The 20,219-nt window shown below is 38.0% G+C and overlaps 1 protein-coding gene across 1 annotated transcript in view; it reads right to left on the reverse strand.

Annotated features, from left to right (window-relative positions):
* tbkbp1 (TBK1 binding protein 1) overlaps positions 1-19,576 on the reverse strand; it is a 43,771-nt gene extending 24,195 nt beyond the window's left edge. Inside the window, exon 1 of the mRNA XM_058407318.1 lies at positions 19,164-19,576. The gene's annotated coding sequence lies outside the window, so the exon portion shown is untranslated. The remainder of the gene's footprint in view (positions 1-19,163) is intronic.
* Between the last annotated feature and the right edge of the window lie 643 nt (positions 19,577-20,219).

Raw genomic sequence — 20,219 nt, forward strand, 5'->3', positions numbered from 1 at the left:
ACACCCACACACACACTGATACATTTGCTCGGGCATGGGTTAGCAGCATGTTCACAGAGGGAGGATGGGAGAGATTGCTGCTCTGATTAGAAGAAATGTGTGTTGGTGGAGGACAGTAAAGTAATTTCCGGGCATTTGAAATCTTGATATCAACCTATGTGTCTCCTGAAGCCTTCCCTGAGCTTCTATTTCTGTAAGAACCAGGTGTGTGGCTGGCGCTTTTTTTTTTCTTTTTATAATCACCATATGTATGGTCTATGGAGCACCGGAAAAGAGGATGATTCAGAAATCTCCATCCACCTCACCACCACTGGGATGTCTGAAAGTATAGTGATTTAAAGAATGTATACGGAATATTTAGATGTATATGTATCTTGTCAAGGCTTGAAATCCTAGTATGTTAATTTGAGCATAGATATTTGGAAAGTAGGGGCATTAATAAGGCCATTGAGAGCACCTAGCATGATAGGAATCTAGCTCTCTTCTCCAGCTTAGTATCTGATATCGAGAGGACTCTCCAAACTGACATTAAGAATTTTTTGCCTCCAAAACCCACACATGCTCTCACCCACCTACTAGATTAACATCCAAAAGGTGTAAAAGGCAGACTGACACAGATGTGATTGACAGGCAGGCAACAGGTAGTGTTGCCTCCTCACAGCTCAAGGGAGCCGGGTTTGATCATTAGCTTGGGTTATTGTATATTTGGTGTTCTATGCATCTTTATGGGTTTTCAGCCCTCCGTTTTTCTCCCACCTCACAAAAACATGCCAGTAGGTGGACTGGCTACTCTAAATAGCCCTTTGGTGTGAATAAGTATGTGAATGTGTGTGTGCATGGTGCTGTATTCCATCCAGGGTGTTTTCCCGCCTCAACCCCGTGTGCCCCAGACAGTCTCCAGACCAGGAATGAAGGAATGATTGACAGGCAAGCCCAGCCATCACTTTATTCTAGTTGAAACTGTATCAGTTGGTGTTTTTTTTTTTCCTGCTGTTCATCCCTGTTGTTCTGTTCTGTTGTTTTCCGTGGCACCACAAAGAGATATTTTATTGACTGCTTGCAATATGCAAGGAGAAAATCAAATATTACAAAGCCTTCTCATTTAAAAAGCATTGGGCTGAGGATAACCTGTGGACAATAAAGCTTCCAAGTATGAAAGCATCCCATTTAAGCTGCCAGATATTAAAGCAAGTATACACAGGTATGCGTGCACACACACACACACACACACACACACGCGCACACACACACTCATTTGGCCAAAAAAGCATATAGATCTTAAAAGCTCATTAACAGAGTAAGAATAAATTAAGAGAAACATTTATGACAAATTACTGACTTTGGGGTTTGATAAAGTGAGAAGTACATCATGTGCGAAAACAATGCTGTACACCAGTGATCTGTGACACTGGCTAAATAAAATTAATGCCTGTAATTTGTCTTTTGCTAATTAGCGATCTTAAAGTAAACATATTTATTAGAATCAGATGATTGAAGTTTTCATTCTTTTATTTAGACAGAATGACAAAATGACTGAATAGAAGCAAGAGATTATATAGATTTTTATTTTTTTTTGCTATTTAATACAAAGGCAAATTTATGTCTTCTTGTTTGGGATGCTTTAATCAAGGTCTTCCAATTCTGAATGAGCCTGATAATATTTAATAAGCCAATAATCTCTCATGCCAGATTTATTAATCAATGTATTTCCATTAAATGTTCAAGAAATACACAAAAACATCACTGTCCCAATCCACATGCTCATCAGCTCCTCAGATTCAGGGTCGGAGCAGTGATCCTTATTAATCTGACATGAAATATCAATAATTGGAGCCTCACATGTATACAATGCACATTTACGATTATATTTTGTAGAACATAACTAATATATTAAAGTGATTTGAGAGAAAAGCTCAGAAAGGATTTACTCTTAAACTGTTATCTTGGACACTGCTGTCTGACTAAAGACACATATTGGCCGGCATTTTTTTTATTTTCAGCTGTGATAATATGTGCCGTGTTTTGGGTTAGGACAGTGTGATGCATATGTTAATGGCAGCAGATTGTGTGTGTGTGTGGGTAAGTGCACTCCTAACCGAATCTATATGTGCTCGGCTTGGAACAGTAGACTAGAGACAACAACAAAAAAACGAAATCACAGCTAGTGTAATGATTGCCTGCAATGTGTTAGAAATAAAATGAGCAAGTGTCTGTACAATCTGGGCCTCCAAATAAACCCTCACAAAAACCAATCTCTATGTCACCCCCCATCGAGAAACAGATATACACATGACTACTGTAGCCTTCAGCCCAAAGGGACCACACATTCTTCCTTCTGCATACATGATTTGTTTGCTTCTTTCGTAGTCTCACATATATTATATATAGTAACTTCTGGTCCTGTTTGTCTTTTTAATTAATTTAAAGGCTGTGTTTTTTATTTTGCTCTTTTGGACTGGCTAACCAGATTTTTTGGCCTATGTTCTATGATTGTTATCTGTTCTGCATATTTATCTTAGAGACTGTAGGGTTTGTGGATTATGGCTTTGTTTTATCTGGGTTTATTAAACTCAGCACTGAGATCTGATTACTCACACAACAGAGATGCAGATCTACATTCTGTGTAATCTGCTTCATGCGGTGAAAGTACACACATACACACACCACACACACACACACATGCACACCTCAGCCATTAGACGCATACACAGATGCTGCATTCACAATGCATGTGGCACAAATCAGACTTCGTATTCAACAACATTTAATGCATTTTAAATCTTACATTGTTAATATTAGTCCTCATTTTCCTGTCTATAAGTAATGATTTTAGCTCTAATCATGCTTAAATGTCAGCGGACTCTAAGTTAAATAAATTGCTGTAAATAAATAATTCAGGTTTTTGATACAGTTAATGACATCAAGCTTTAAAATGGTGGCTGACAAATTAAATATCATTGGAATTGACGGGCTGATACAGATATCTATGTTGCATCATAGTACACTGCAATATAAATGCTCAGAAATATATTTATTAATAAATTAACAGACTGTAAACTACTCAAAAATCCTGCGATATGATCTCATGTTACATAGCAGGCTATCATAACCTGCTGCAGAACACTTTCACAGTGCAGCGACTGGAGTGGCCTAAAGCAATACATAACAGTTGGCTGACATTTTCTTCAGTCAGTGTTGTAAATTTGTTTAACTGCATAAAAAAGTGTTGAATTTTAAATGCATGCTCTCTTACTGGAGTACAGTTTTACATGGATATCTTATTTGATTGTCATAAACTTTACCCCTCAAAATAAATCACCACCTGATGTGATGAGTAAAGTTCCCATGACTCAGCACCACTTTAACTTTATTTCACTGTCTCATCTCTATTAAGTTTAGTGTTGTTGTGCAAAATCTGTTAAATTTTATAATGTTTCCGTTCCTCTGGGAGTGAGATATGTAGTTACTCAGCTTTACTGAATAGTGGATGATATGGTGTGACTTATTAAAGAATCATATTATTACTATAGTATTTTACTATATTGTAAAAAATTGTACTATAAAATATATATTTTAAAATATATATGTAAAATATATATTTTAGCCTATAAGTTAGAAAAGGTAGCTGACTGTTGTTGAACTTAGAGCCATCACAGAGCTGAACACTGTAGCAAAAAGGGCAAGATATTGTTAATTATGGGGAGATTAGGAGGTGTTGGTGGAAGAGGATGAGGTGCGTGTCCTGCCATTGTCCTTAGCTAAATATACAGCACTGGTATTGTTGCTTTAGGGTCCAATCCTGATCTTATGTTGCTGTCTGTGTGGAGTTTTTGATCATGTGGTTTTATTTCAAGGTCTCTGGTTTCCTCCAACCTCCCAAAAACATTCCAGTTGCCAGACTGGGTATGTTGTTTTGCCCTATGTGTGAATAAGCTGCTCTTAGGGGTGAATTGTATGTGTATATATGGCACCTTGAAGGACTGGTGTTTCTGTGTATGTCCACTTCTCGCTATCAGTGTTCAATAGATAGCAAGGCTCCAGATCCACCTGATCTTAATCCTACTAAATGCTTAACACGGATGAATTGGCATAATGAAATGCATATTTAAAAAAAACACATATGAGAGTTATTATCAGGTGTCCACAATCTGTTAGCCATACAGTGTATTTTTAATAACATTATTTCATACCTTATTAAACTCACCACAATTTTTAAACAATAAATGATTGTATTTGTCTGGGGTTCATTATTGCTATAGATTTTAATATAAAAATTTACTGCTAGTTGCTTAATAAATGTCGGCCCAAATAAAGATCAGATGCATGCATGCATGGACAAGCATAATAAGAATGCTGATATCACTGATGGTTTATCATACATCTACTTCTCACTTTCCAGTACTAACTACACAAACATATGCATCTGGTCTCACTAACCTCTTCCACTCTATATAATGTTTGTGATGAAGCCTTGCCCAGCTAGCTAATTTATCACCTCTACTGCAACGACACATTCTGTTCTGCTGTTCATTATGTGCATGTTATTGATGTAGAAAATTTACACACTGATGGAATATAATGCATCTAATCTCTCTCTCTCTCTCTCTCTCTCTCTCTCTCTCTCTCTGTCTCTCTCTCAAATACACACACACACACACACACAGGTGGTAGAAGATGCTGAGATGTCCATTAACAGCCCTGCAGACAAGGTGTGACTTCACAGGCAGTGATAAAGAGTCCAAGCTACAGGTATGCAGATTCACACTCTCCCTTTTCTCCACACACACACACACACACACACACACACACACACTCAGCTTACACAGAAAAGACTTTCTTGTTTAGAAAATTAATTGAAACAGTAATGACACATTAATACTCAACAAATGGAGCACAGTGTTCTAGAATTAGTTTCGAGACCTCTTTACCAGTGAGAAAAGACTTCCCAGAAAGTCTGCACGAAAAGACAAAAATAGCATCAAAGTTTGCACTCTGTCATTAAATAATTGTGAGCAATCTTAGAAATCATACACTGGGGGATTGTATTATTAACGTAGGCTTAAACCACAGCAACACTGTCTCAAATTCTTGATTCGTGGCCAGCAAAACATCCCACATCAGAAATATACTGGACTTACACACCTTTATTTACAATAAACTATAGAATTATTAGCACCCTTAAAGAAAATAGGCAAAAATGACTGCATAAAATGAATCAAATTCATTATTAATTATTTCTTTTAAATAAATATATGCAGACCCCTAAAATAAATGAAAAATATTTGTCACATGGTGGGAAAAAAATGATTTCTTCGGCTGAATTCCAAAAAACCCCAAATAACCAAAAGAAACCAAAATAGACCAATTAATTATTTTCTGCCAAAAATATACTTTTGCATATCTATCTTATATCTAAACATAAACCTTTTTTTTATACCAATCTAATGCAGACATGTTTTTCTTCCTGCAAAGATAAAATATGGAGCCAGTTTAACAAACACAACAGCATATACAGTTAGCATGCATAAAGTTGTCTTAAACCTTGCTAGATAAGTGTGCTTGTACTTTTCTCACAATCCTTTGATGTGATCTACATTTAGTTAGTAATTAGATACCAACTGTCAAATTATCCATGATGCACCAGCACATCATGACACTTGGAGAAAAAGTACTTATACACACTGTACAGATGACAAAGTTATAAGATGATTAAATGACCTAATGAAAAGACATTAATAACAAAGCATTTAGTCAACCGAACAGAGCAGACTGAATTAATCAGCAATTATTTCTCCACTGATGTAACAGAGATCAATGGAGTGAAGAGGCGGTGATAAGGTTCCTGTATAAATGGCACAAGTGACATTTAGCTCAGGTGATGAGACAGAGACTAATGAGCTTGATGCTGATAATCAAAATGAGAACTCTCTCAGTTTGTAAACATATAATTCTTTCAAATTTGACAGTCGTTTTTCTATAAGTAAATAAAGTACAAATTTAGAGGTAGGCCCGGTGTTTCTCAGCAGAATCTATAAATTTTCAATTTGGGATGAACGAGAAAATGCTGGAACTTTCCTTAGGTTTAAGACACATGCAAATAGAAGCATATTTTAGAAAGGAAATTAAAGGAAGGAAAAGAAACATAGAACATACATTTTATAGGTCACCAGATATTGGTTTTGGACAGATATTTTGCATACATTCATTGAACTTCATTCATTCAACTTCAGTGACTGCTTTACCATAGTGAGGGTTGCTGTAGATCCAGAGACTAATCTGGAAAACTACATGTGAGGTGGGAATACATCCTGCATGATCACTATGCACAGATCTAGGGGTTATTTTGTGTATGACATCCAAAGTATCAAGAGGTTTTTTGGAGATGGGAGAAACCTACTCATGCGTAGGGATAACATGCACAATGATTAAGACCTTTGGGTTTGAATTAGGTTCCCTGGAGCTGTGAGGAAGCATCGCTACCCTCTGCACCACTGTTCTACCTGGCTTTATACAGCTCAAAAAAGTGTGTTTACGTACACCATAATCAACTATTCATGGTCACGTAAGCAGCAAAGTATTATGGGTTGGCTGACATCAAATGAAAGCTGGTATTATATTTGTATAAAATCTGTGTATTAATCATTATTTGTGATCAGAAACACTGACGCAGAATATCTCATATCACAGTCAAAAGGCAATTGAAATCCCCTGTGCATTAGGTGTTTGCTTTGACCTTGACAGATCTATTCCTTCTGTGTTTTCCACCCTGTTCAGTGTAGTGTGTAGGAGGATGGTCCTGCACAGGCTGGCCAAGCAGAGACACACCGCACTGAGCAGTGAGAGTGAAAGAGAGAGCTGAGTGGTGGGCAGGTTTGAGTATTTTTACCATCGAGTGGGAGTCACGCAGGCACTGATACTACAGCTGCCTGCTCCTACCATCAGAGCCTCAGAGCTCACGCTCTCATGTGGTCAGAGCATCACCCATCAGCAGTAGAAATGCACCTTAGTCCTTTATACAAAAAGATAGAATGAGAAGTGTGATGTCTGTGTTCTAGGAGAGAACATCTGGTTGGAAGTTAATCTTGTTTAGAGGTTTGAAATAATGAAATTTGGTAGAAAGCTTGAGCCTGAAACACCACATTCCTCCTGGTTAACTTCCTATATATTACCTTTCGTTCCTTGTCGTAAAGTTTTTGCACCCACCACCTCACCATCTCCTCCCTGCTCTTCAATGATTCCTACACCTACATCTCTCCTATGGGGGGACTGTGTGTATGTCTTAAAACAGACGCTGTCTAGAAATGCAGCCAGAGTTCTCCCTTCACAGATCCACAGACTCTCTTCCCAAAACTGACAAATAAAAATGGTGGAACTGAATAACATTATATGATTATAGCAATTTATTTACAGCATTAAATGCAAATGTTGTGAGAATTACCGGATGCCAATGTTACTCACTGCAATATTCATACATCTTTGGTAGCTAGATGGGACAGTAGGCACTTACTCATTAAAACCAATTCAGCTACTAACATGTTTTTGGAAGGTAAAAGAAAATGGAGAACCTGGAAGAAACCAACATGAACACTAGAAGAACATAAACCACAAAGAAAGAGTAACCGGAGCTCAGGACCAGCTGTGCCTCCTCCTTGTTCTAACAAGTAACTGGAAATCTATTTAAAATGGATAAAAATGTCTACATATCCCTGTTAAAATTTTTTTGTGGTATTAAAAGGAAACCAATATAATAAAAAGTCAGAACTTTTTCCACCCTCTGTTTTCCTCCACATTTTCCTCACATGTATAAAATTCAAGTGAAAACCAATCAGAAATCTTTTTGAGGAAAAAAGGAAAAAAAAACCTTACAATAGCCTAATTGGATAAGTGTTCTCACACCTTACTTCTTTGTTGAAGCACCTTTTGATTTATAATTGACTATAATAGGGCAGTTACGGCAGTAATAGTGCATGTAGAATTTTTAAATCTATTGTATATATACCAACTGATTTCTTGTCTTTTCTTGGCTTCATGTTTTGGATCCACTGTTGCATCTCCCTGGAAAACCCATGTATCATGAAGATGTCTTCAAGTATCACCATCGCAACATGTATCTTTCTGACTTTTTTCTTATTTTTAGTTCTCTGACCCACCCTGGTCCTACCTCCTACTCACCCATCTATCTACTCCTGCATCTCTTTTCCAACATTTGCCTCCAAAGCTGCAGAGCCACAGTTTTATTATTAAAAGTTCAGTATTAGTCGTCCACCCCATGCACCCCTCTTGAAAGAATACAGAATTAAATTCTACCCTAGTGTTGCCCTGTAACTATTTACACAAGCCACTAATCTGTCTCATTATTAGAGCCAAAGGAACAGTGCAGCCATGTTGCTAACAAAAGGTCTACCAGCTCGATGAAATTTTAATCAGATCTCTTATACTGCATTCCTGCCTAGCCAACCACCTCCAAACACTACAATTATGCACACAAGGTTCCTTACCCTTGCTTAATAAGGCTTAATTCCATTTCTCGGCACCCAACTAGGAACAGTAGTGTGAAACAAATGACAGAATTAAACGGAGATGGATCTGAAAATCTGCTCACTGACACAGCTTAGCTCTGCATGCTCAGATCGACCTCCCTCACCTCAGATACTGTTTAAATGCCATAAGATGTTTATCAGGTCAACAGTTATAAAAGATGCTAAAAGGAGGTCCTATTTTTTGGAGCGCACAGTTTGCAGTCTGCTTTGCTTTGATTACCCTTGTGTCATCTGTGTTATAAGCCCAACGACATACACTATTAAATAGTAGTTACATAGCATCAGATGTTTTGTGTCAGAGCAGGATGAATATAAAAATGATCGTTGTACTGGGCCGATACCATGTACTAGTGTCCGATTTAATTCAATTTTATTTTATATGTATAGCGCTTTTAACAATGAACATTGTCACAATGCAGATTTGCAGATTATAAAGATTCAGAATATAAATTATAACATATTATATTTAAATTTAGATTTATCGCTAATGAGCAAGCCAGAGGCAACAGTGGCAAGAGAAAACTGATATGGAAAAGAAAGCTTGATATTGATAGTATGGATATGAATGCATCCCTCAGTCAAACTGTTATGGTCTATGAGGTACTCAGCATTATTGTATGCATGAAAAATGAAAAAGAAAAAAAAAAGAATAAACAATCTTTCAATGTCAACCAATTTATGCAATCTCATTGAATGGCAAAAGTCACACATCCAACCACAGACAGTCACACTTGAACCCCCGCACACTAATCACCTCCTCAGAAATTCAGTCGAGCTCACTGCTGCTGGCTGGTGCCTCCAAGAAAGTGACAAGATGAGGATAAAGTGTTTAATAGAGTACACTACTGTGGTTCACACACTCATTACTTCAAGGACAATATACTCATATGAAAAAAACTCTACAGGCTCTTATCATATGAAGATCCATTCACGTACAATCCCAAATTTGCAGACATGAGATCATATAATGCATGGCTTTCCAAACAAATTTCAGTGGATGTGCTAATTTATTATTGTCACATGTGGGTGATTCACTAAAGAAAGACGTATTAAGTGAGTGTGTGTGCAAGAAAGAGTGTATGTCAGAGAGAGAGAGAGAGAGAGAGAGAGAGACTTTGTCTGTGTGTTTTGATGCAATGCTCCATTACACAAATGAAAGAATGTCCTTGGCAAGGACATCTAGAACTGCCAAACAGAACTCCTGTCACTCCAACCTTCAGAGAGAGAGAGAGAGAGAGAGAGTAATATAAAGTAAAAAGGAGACATTATCCTCAGTCATCCTGGCAAAATCTGAAAAATATGTACCACCTCATGTACACACCAGTGATCTCTATCGCATGAACCCACCCCAACACTCGAGAGACATGAGAGGCAGGGGGAGAGAGGAGACAGGGAGGGAGATGAGGGAAATTGACAGAAGAGGGAGTGATGTGCAGCAACCAAGGGAATGAATTGTATAAAACAGGGGAAAAAATGGTTCATCACACAACACTGTTAAAGCAAAGATGGAATGAGAGATGCATTAGGTAGTGAAAGGTAAGGGGCAGAAAGGAGAGAAGAAGGAAATGGGAAATGAAGGTGAGACAGAAGAAAAGGGGGAAAGGAAAGGAAAGGAAAGGAAAGGAAAGGAAAGGAAAGGAAAGGAAAGGAAAGGAAAGGAAAGGAAAGGAAAGGAAAGGAAAGGAAAGGAAAGGAAAGGAAAGGAAAGGAAAGGAAAGGAAAGGAAAGGAAAGGAAAGGAATTGGGTAAAAAGAATGAGATAAATATGGAAAAATAAAAAGAAAGAAATTTGTTAAGGTAATCACACCTGTTATATAATGAGTCAATTTTTCAACTAATTAGAGCTTGAGTTCATTAAAGCCAAATTTTAGATATCGGGGGGTTTGAAAATTAGCTAATTAGCTGGATAAGATCTGTTTAGAGTAGGGAAAATGAAAGGGCAAAGAATCTCCAGTCCAGAGGCTATAATTTAGGCCACAGACTTCCAGTAGTCTAGAGGCTGAAATAGCCAATGAAAAACAGTGATATTTTTTATTTCTGTACAGATTTCTGTGTAGATTTGGATGAATGTTAAAAGCCATTATTTTGCTAAAACATGACCAGGTTTTAACCTCCTGGCAGAGGCCATCAGGTTGTGGACTTATGATATTTTGTACTTAGCCAAGTTATTGACCCAGTAAATCATTACAAAGGCATTAAACAGCCTCGAAGTATTAATGATTCACCAACATATTTTATACTGGATATGGTAACAATTCTCGTAAAAGTCCCAGTTTTTTATCAAACAGTAGGACAGTGTGGAAGGGCTTCTTCCATGCAAACCAAGCAGCTTGTTCAAGCATCTGTTGTTAGACAGATAGCAGCTAATGATTTTGAAACTATTAGCTGTATTTATCCTGTGGGACCCAATAGAAAAGCTGAACAAACAGGAATTTCCTACTCTCATCTGGGTAGTACATGAAATACAGTATATGACACTCACAGGACACAAACTGATTAGCGTATTGGACATTACATGTTGATAATTTTGCTCTGCTCAATATGTTTACATCATCTGGTATGAACTGGGCTTCATCCATTAATTCATCTTCAGTAAGTGTACAGAATAAGCTCATTATAGGTTCATTAAAAAATGATGCTATCTGTACAATTAAACGTAATCCTGACCTAAATCTCACAAATTTTCTTATTCTAATTAATACTTATACTATCTTAATACTACAAATTTTCCTTCACTATATAAGGATCATTTTGAGAGAGAGAGCGAAGTGTATATGAGCATGCACACAGATATGATTGTGTATATACCCCCACACACTAACACATGCCTTTTTTTGTTATATCACAAGGGCACGAGTTCTTCCCTCTCCTATATGCTTGCCCTTATGGCCACCAGAAATCTGTTCACTCTCCATGCACACACACACACACACACACACACAGAGAAACAGAGGCACGTTGGTCGTGCTAAGGCAATTTCCCTCTGCAACATTCTCATCTGAGCAGACAAGAAGAAGCAGGAGCTATCTGATGCTACAGTCTGATAACATGTTCATCTCTTTTCATCCCATTATAGACTAATGGAAAGCATGCTGTGTTGGTTTATTAGTAAAAACGTCAGGCATGTTAACAATACTCATGAACCATCTAATGGCAACGTTGTTAACAATAGACACCGCCAGACGGAGGGTGAGAAACGAGGCATGGCCGAATATAAAAGACAGCGGAATAGATCAAAATAAACCAAGTAAAGGGAAAGAGTTTTACAGGCAAAGCTGGTTATTTTTAGGGAAACCTGAGGGAATTTTAGAGGTCCAGCACTGAGTGCAAGGCAAATGGGTAACCTGGTTTTTCCTGACTGCACAGTTCTCTAAGACGTACTACACATAAACCCATAACATATGGTTGCATTCTGTTCTGTACCATACTTCTTTATTTCTTTTCTTTTGTTAATAGATTAATGTTCCTGTGTGTTCATGCTCCGCTCTGATCCTCTTGATTACTGCTCTGAGTTCATTGTTTGTGTATATACTTAGTTGTAGAAGACAACATGAATAGTACTTACTGAAAGAACTTAGCGAATCTTATATCCCCACATACAGCACTACTATGTGGGTATGGAGAAGCCTGGGCACCCACGACAGGCATATGTCCAGGTTATAGGTTTTTATTCATAGCTGCCAAGAGAACAGGTACATTTAAACATAAAAAAGAAAAAGAAACAATGCAAAAAAAAAATGACAAGCACGTTTCTTATGATACTACTTCTTGTTAAAAGATCACAATACATATAAATATAAGATTACTAAGCCTATTTCTAAACATCTATTTTTTTAATCTTTATATTTTCCTGGTCTATTCTATGATAATTTCTAGAATTTCTAGAAACAAGCCAATAGAATAAGAAGAAATATAGCTTAAATATAGTAAAATATGCCTAGATCTATGCTGTAAATTATATTTATTGTAATCTTATAATACGAAGTACTACATAAATTTGAATCAGGGTATTAACACTTGCTACAGTGAATTTTTGCAGCAAAACAGCGGGATATGTTAAGCTATGTTTAAACGTATTGCTCTTCACAGCAATGACATACCTCAAAAACACAACTATAGTGCATGCTACTCCATCTCAATCCCATCATCTGTTGCACTACATACTGCACACATCTGCAAAGGCTCAATCTGTCTATCACTAGATTCTTTATACTAGATGAATTCATTTGTCAGCACAGATGAGACACAGTCTTTTCAACATTAGGAACATGCAGGAATGTGAAAACACTAGTGAAATCAAGCAAACCTTATTTTGGAATAAAGTTTGTTTTAAAAGATCAAATTTGAATAGTAGCTTTTACATGCAATGCAAGGACAGGACAGCATATCTCATAGTTGAAACCTAGACCGACGTCTTAGCTTAGGTTGATGGCACAAACACAATGCACAACACTGCTAAACTGTTCGAAGAAGAATATGATCATATACCCATTTCTATCACAAATTATCTATGCACATTTATTAAACTACATTAGCTACCACTTTTGAGTGTAGTTATTTAGGTTTCTGGGGCAACCAGAACATGGACCTGGGCAAGGATGTTGGGGCTTTTAATAACCTAAATAATTTAGGATTCATCCAAAACAGGTGAGAGTTAACCACAAATATGCATAGGTAAAATATAAAATGCTATAAAAGTGGGCACAGAACACAGACACCAATGAGGAGACCAAATAGAAGAGCGGCAGGAGCTCCTGTGGCTTGCTCCTGGCTAAACCTTCCCCTGAGAATGAGAAGCTTGCACAGAGGAATCTGAAGGTTAGCACCTCTATATCTAAGTGAGATGGAGATCGATATAGCAAGAGGGAGGGAAGAAACAGAAAGGAAGCTCCTGGAAACAAACAAAAGAGGACAATCAAGATTAGAAGGATGTAAGACAGAAAATATGAGAGGTCAGAAACATGCAAGGACACTTTATTTAAATTCCTCAGCATGTGCAGCATTTCTGGCTGACAAGAAGAGATACGTTGGGGAAGAAGGACAGAAAATGGTGGGAGTTCTACACAGCGTTCCTGGGCTATAGTGAATGTGTTTGTATGAACTGCATTTCCAGTAGTGAGGACTAAGCATTGTTTGTGTTTGCTTTTAAAATGGTCGATATAAGAGTTTCGTGCTCTGTACGGTCAGCTGGAGTTTTTCTTTGAAGACATTGCAAGCTTAACTCAGACAAAGCACTACCATATTATCTGAACAATAAAACACATGCTTTTACGTATTACTACTATTGTTTACTACCCACCCGTTTGCTGATGTACAGCGTCATCCTCCTCCTGTTCTGAGAACCCGGCTTACCGAAGTATCACAGGCATACAGTAAAGGCAATGCAAACCTGCAGCCATTTCTTCGAAAGGACTCATGATTCATGTCGTGCTCTTTTGTGGAAGTGCAGACAGATGCCTGCAGCTTTGCTATTGATCTGCATTCAGCATGTTTACAGAGGACTGTAACACTAGTGTCACAGTGATGAATGCCAAATGCAACCATAACATAAGGACAGGAGGAGGAGGAAAATGTCAACTTTGAGAAAAAAACTGCTTGTACAATTGCTCAGAACTTACATTTTGACTATTCAAAATGGGAATACAACAGGGAATGGCACATTTTTCGTTTATATTTTGTTATATAAAATAATAAGACATAAGAAATTATTATAATTCACATAAACCCAATTTTATCTGATTCAGGTTTGTTGTAAAAAAAAAAAATTTAAACCAGGAAACAACATTGCTGATATTTATGGGAAGAAATAAAAATTATGAACATGCCTGAAAATTATTGGTCTTGTTTTTACATTTAGTTGGCTTGTTACACCGTGGAAGTTAATGATGCAAGCCTCTTGTTCACACTGGGGCCTTTTTTCAATTAATGATTTCTGAACAGTTTTTCCTGAAATCAAACATCTGCTCAAAAAGAGAGCAATATGGTAATAGAGAACATGTGCAAAATATTTCCGGTGCTTTGAGTGTTTAAAACTTGTAAATTGTATTTTTGTCTAAGAGGAATGCAATATATGCTCTGTGTTTTATTTTAACAGAAACATATGTATATTTTGTCTAACAGGGAGGTGGGGGAAAAGAACTGTCATAAAAATCATGCAGACCAACCAGTTGAATTCATTTCACACCCGTAAAAACAAACAAAAACATGATGTGAATGCTAAAACATTAGATGTATTTGATTACATCCATCTAATCACTCATTACCTTCATTGCTACCTCCAGCTGCTTCTTTCTAGCTAATAAACTACACCAACTAATAACAACTAAAACAACTAATGCCAAACTGGGAAAAGGTTAGAAAACACAAGTCATTTTCCCAGTTTCCAGTGTCTAGAATGTACCATGTGCCTATGTAATATCTATTAGATATTACAAAAAAATGGTTTGTTTCCTGCCAATCTGCCACAACTCCATGTAATCTAGCAGCTTCAGCAAAGGCACTTCAAATCCTATCTAAAATGGCCCTACTCCCACAGGCAAGTGCAAACTGCCTCTGTACCCCTGTGTTCTGAGAGAAGTGACACGGTCGACATTTCTGTCGCTGATTGATTTTCTTTGCTTATTCCTTTCCCGTTTTAGACACACTGCCAAGCTGCTTATCAGTACTATTTAGGTTTGAAAAGGTTCTTGTTTGCATATCAGTCACTTACTACTGGTGGGTGATGTGGTTAGATGACAAAACAAAGCGTTTGTGCACTTTACGTTCTGTCCGTCTTTAACAGAATCATTTCAAAATCAGAGCATTGGTTGTTGTTTTTTTTTACCTCAGGAAACAGGAAAACTCATATAGATTAGGGAGGATCAAAAAGGACTCTGTTTTGTGCTGGCTCAAACCAGGTTGAAGACAAAACGCATGAACAAAAGAGCATGGGAGGTGGAGCAGACTGATGAATATTCTGACAGGCGAGATAAAGATCTGAGGCAGTGTACTACTCCAGATGCTCCTTTTCTGCTCAAATCACCTCTCATGTCTTCTTTTCTCCTTCCTTTGCTCTCTCAAAGCGGCCTTTGTGACCTGCCCAGACGTGCATGAATATTCCAGAGCTCCGCAAGAATATCTGAGTTGCTGCTGGTTGTCACAGGCAGATTTTTGTTAGACTATTAAAGTGTCTTGCAGAAACCTACCTCTCGATCAATTTTCTATGGGAAGTGAGACATTTTGAGCGAAACCAAGACAAAATTGTTTTGTTTTCGCCTTCAGCATTTTCAGCATGCGTCAGGCTCAGTGAGCCACTGGAAAAACAGAAAAGTGCATTGTAAGTGTATTTCTAAGCCATTTTTGCTAATACTGCTGGCCTACAATTCATTGTACTCAAAAAATGTGAATCCAAATTGCAATGGGAAATACTGTAAGGTTAAATATCCACCATAACAAAATGCTTTTGCACATAAGCAATTTAGAATTTATACTTATTTAATTTGCCAATTTATGTCCAATAGTAGGAGGGAAACTGTACCTTCTAGGAAGATTATGATCCAAAACTACAATAAATACGTTCAGTAAAATAAGATAACACAGACAGCTACATAATTAGCTCAATCAAGCGTAATTTTATGCCGGTGATTTTAATGTGTGGTCAAAATAACAAGTTGGCTAATCTAAGACAGTTAAAGCACAGCCTGCTGCTATTTTATGACATGCGATACAAGATGACAACGTGAATCATAACGTATTAATGATAAAGCAGGCCTCCATAATGAAGCAGTGCTACGAGGACCAGAGCATACATTATTAAACCTGGAACAGGATAAGATATTTATGAACACATTTAGATACCAAGAATAATATGTCTCCTTCTGCTATCTGCATTTAAAGGAAGATTATTGAAGGCACACATTAATCACACAATTTTAACATGGCCCTTTGAAATGAAATCTAATTAGACTAATTAAATTGCTATGTGATGCGTATAAAATGCATGGCTTATGATTTACACTATATTTTTCTCAAATAAGGTCACTGCTAAACTGTACCATTTGCATGCAAGACAGAGCAAAATGTTACATTTACAGTGTACACAAACTAACTTTCTATTAATACCAGGAGGTTGTAAATATTATTAGTGACAGATGTTTTACAGAAGCAAGTGAATTCCTAAAGAGAAACGCAAAACAAAAATGCTAGTGCACCCACCAGACCCTGGTTATATTACTCAGATTAGCTTCAGGGCAAAAGTCACGATTCACTTCTCAACGTCACACCCTTAAATTAGCTCATGCAGGCAGTTTTCTACAGGCAACATGACAACAGTAGCGCAAATGAAGTGCACAGTAATCATGTGAAGCCTCGAGAGAGAGAGACAGAGAGACAGAGAGAGAGAGAGAGAGAGAGAGAGAGAGAGAGAGAGAGGGAGGAAAAAATACACCTACCTGTCTGGTATTATAAACTAATAGCACTTGAAAACAACATGGTCTCACACAAATGAAAACATAAGCGCATACAAATCTGGAACAAGTGCATGAATCAGCTTGGAAAGTTATAGACGTTACAGTCAGCATTTATTCACTGAATAAAACTTAAATCAGACAGGATTAACTACACAATCAAATAAAGGTGATGGCAATAAATGTATTATTTTCAACCCTCCAAGGAGCACTTACTTATAAATTTAGTACATTTGTGGCAGCGTGACTGACAATACTGTTGACCAAGATTGTGATCTTCGTTTTTATCACATAATCTGTCTTGTAAAATGACTCACACTCATGTGTCATAGATGCAGCTTTTCCAGCTGTTTTAAAAGGCCCTCCAAGAAAACAAGAACTAAAGACAATAGGCAAAGTTAAAGAGAAGGCCGAAGCTCATGTTGAGTTTCGATCATGTGAAAACATTGGCCATTTAAGATCATTACTTGTCACACTGTACAAAATGATCCCAATAAAATCGTGCAACTGTGCAACGTTCTGCATGTCAGATTATCCGATGACGATCTTCTAAAGATCGGATTTTAACAAAATGACTGCATTCTGCATAGATCATCCGTCATTGTGATCCAGGCTGGCGCACAAAATGGTGTCGCATAAAACGAAACATTCTATCCGTTCGCATGTCTGTTTTATATTCCACCATTGCCTCTACCGTATCCTGTGAGTTTTGTATAATCCTACACTGTGCTCCTATTGGAGGCTTTTAGATGAGTCATAGCAGCAGTTACACTGCGATTTTAATCAAAACAATACACTGTCAGAACTTTGTCAGCAGCTGTCACAATAGTACTAAATTGGCTGCCGGTGAGCATGGCACAGTATGTGTGCTAAAACCGCCAAACGCAACTCACGACCAAAGAATATTTTTATGCCGTGAGATTTTTGTCTGCAGCAAAGTCGGCCTAAAATAGTACAGTGTGAAGCCGGACTAAGAGAAGGTGCAGCCATGATTTATCAATCCACCAACGCTGCGATTTATACCTTAGTCTGGACCACCAGCACTATGTCAAAACAAAAACGTCACATATTCTCCCACATTGTGCATTACACAACAAAGTCTTCACTAAGCCTGGATCTAAACAAACATTTTAGACAGACTCCAATGCCGTGAGTCGATTTCTGGTGATTTTCTAGTAGGGAAATGGTTCTTATTCAGCTGCCACACTTGGCAGTTGCTGTCAGGTGCTGTTTGTCATTTTGCTAAGGTTTGTGAAATATGTTGGCATTAGTGCAGAGCAGTGTGTGGTGATTTATGATTTCCTGTCAGCTGACTGACAGACAGGAAATGGAGCCCTCGTGCACGCGCTTTTCCCGCACTTTTCCTCCAACGACGATTTTCATTTACGCACACACACACACACACACACACACAGCGAGAGAGAGAGAGAGAGAGAGAGAGAGAGAGAGAGAGCACAACAAACACGACACAGCAAACTCAATAGTCCAGACTCATAGCAACACAAGTGAAATGGACATTGCAATATGGCAAAATGCATCTTAATTATTGGCACCTGCACAGCTAAAGCACTGTTTAAAGACTGCAGCATTATAAAATGTATAAAATACAACACGGACACATTCAATCCTCCTCGGGATATTTATCAGAAACTTAGCCTGTTTCCACAAATAATCCTCATTTTCAGGTTTCTCCCTTATAATAAATAGCACAGCCTACTTTACTGTCATGTTCAAATGGACCATAATCATGCCTCATTCCGAGGCGTCACCTTGAGAACCGATGAAGATTTGCTTTTTCTATTTTCTCCAGTTTCGTTCATTTTATTCCATCTGGTAAACTACTCTGCTGAGATGCTCTTACTTAAACCGCCTCCGGTGCCTTTAAGTGGATGCGTCGGGCTTTATTCAAGCAAACTGATGACACTGGCTTATTAGATTGAATGAAAGCATGCGTTTCTGCTCGCATCTAAGAAATTCCGTGTGCTCCGTTTTGCGTTTGCTTGATCGTTTATAGTAGCGCGGTGTGTTAAACATGGCTGTGCGCGCGGCGCGCTGTCCGCCACTGTACACCTTCTGCGCGCACATGATCAGGATGATGAGGATGATAATGCAGACCTGATCGTGGTCTCAAGCATGGGACAATCAGAAACTGGACAAGAAGAGAAGACGAAATACTCACGGTCTGCCATCGATCGGTTTTCAGACGCCATGTCTTAAGTGGGGGGCAAAGCACCCCGGCAAGCGCTGGGTTTGATGCCTGCTGTTGCTGCTGATGATGCTGCTGTGTGTAGAGCAGCTCTCTCCTTCACTGCGCTGCCTAAAGGAGGGGAGATGTGAGAGTCCTGCGTGGAGATGCCTGAAAATCCGCGTCACTGTTTCTGAGAAAACACTGAGTACCCAGTTTTCTTCGGTTTGAGCAGAAAAAAATGAGTGACTGGAAATGTAAAACGCACGAATAGAGTTGTCTTGAGTGTTTCAGCACACATGCCAGTCTCTAGAGTTATACATATGAAGAGTTTTGTGCAGTGTGCATTGCAAAGGCTAGGATAAAGTGATAGGTGGTGGGAATAGGAAACTGACCACAAAAAGGCATTTGACATCTACCCAATTACATAACGTTATATAATATTACATAACATTATAAAAAAAAAACACGTGAATAGTGTAATATATTCTAGAGAGAGAGAGAGAGAGAGAGAGAGATTTGAAGGTATTATGCTGTTCTAGCATCAGTGCTGCTCTAGTGCAAATCAGGGCATCATGTCTTGGGTTGAAACACAGGAAATTTCCACTGGTCTCTTTAGCCTTATTTCCCCTATCTGGTGTATGTAATGCTAAACAAGTGCTAGAATGCATTAAGTATGTTTCAGGCTATTGTTTGTGTGTGTGTGTGTGTGTGTGTGTTTCGGGTGAGAGGTGGAAAGTGGCCCACAGGCACAAATATGTATTTGGTTAGGGAATAGAAATGTACTGGCATGAAGTCTGACCCTTAGGGTATATGGGCTTTCATGTCCTGTTATTCTGATTTCAGTGTTAAGATAGATATACATAGCCAGTGTCTATAGATTATAGAAGAACTGTAATAGACATTTTCTGTTTTGGTTGATCTCATAACTGAGATTTTCTATAGCTTTGTTTAGCAAGTTACAAATACAGGACTAACTCTTACAAAGAAACTTGCTGTTTCAAGGAAAGTTAGTGAACCCCTAAATTTTTATGTGACATAAATAATTCA

The sequence above is a fragment of the Hemibagrus wyckioides genome, linkage group LG13 (assembly GCF_019097595.1).
Source record: "Hemibagrus wyckioides isolate EC202008001 linkage group LG13, SWU_Hwy_1.0, whole genome shotgun sequence".
Classification (NCBI taxonomy): domain Eukaryota; kingdom Metazoa; phylum Chordata; class Actinopteri; order Siluriformes; family Bagridae; genus Hemibagrus; species Hemibagrus wyckioides.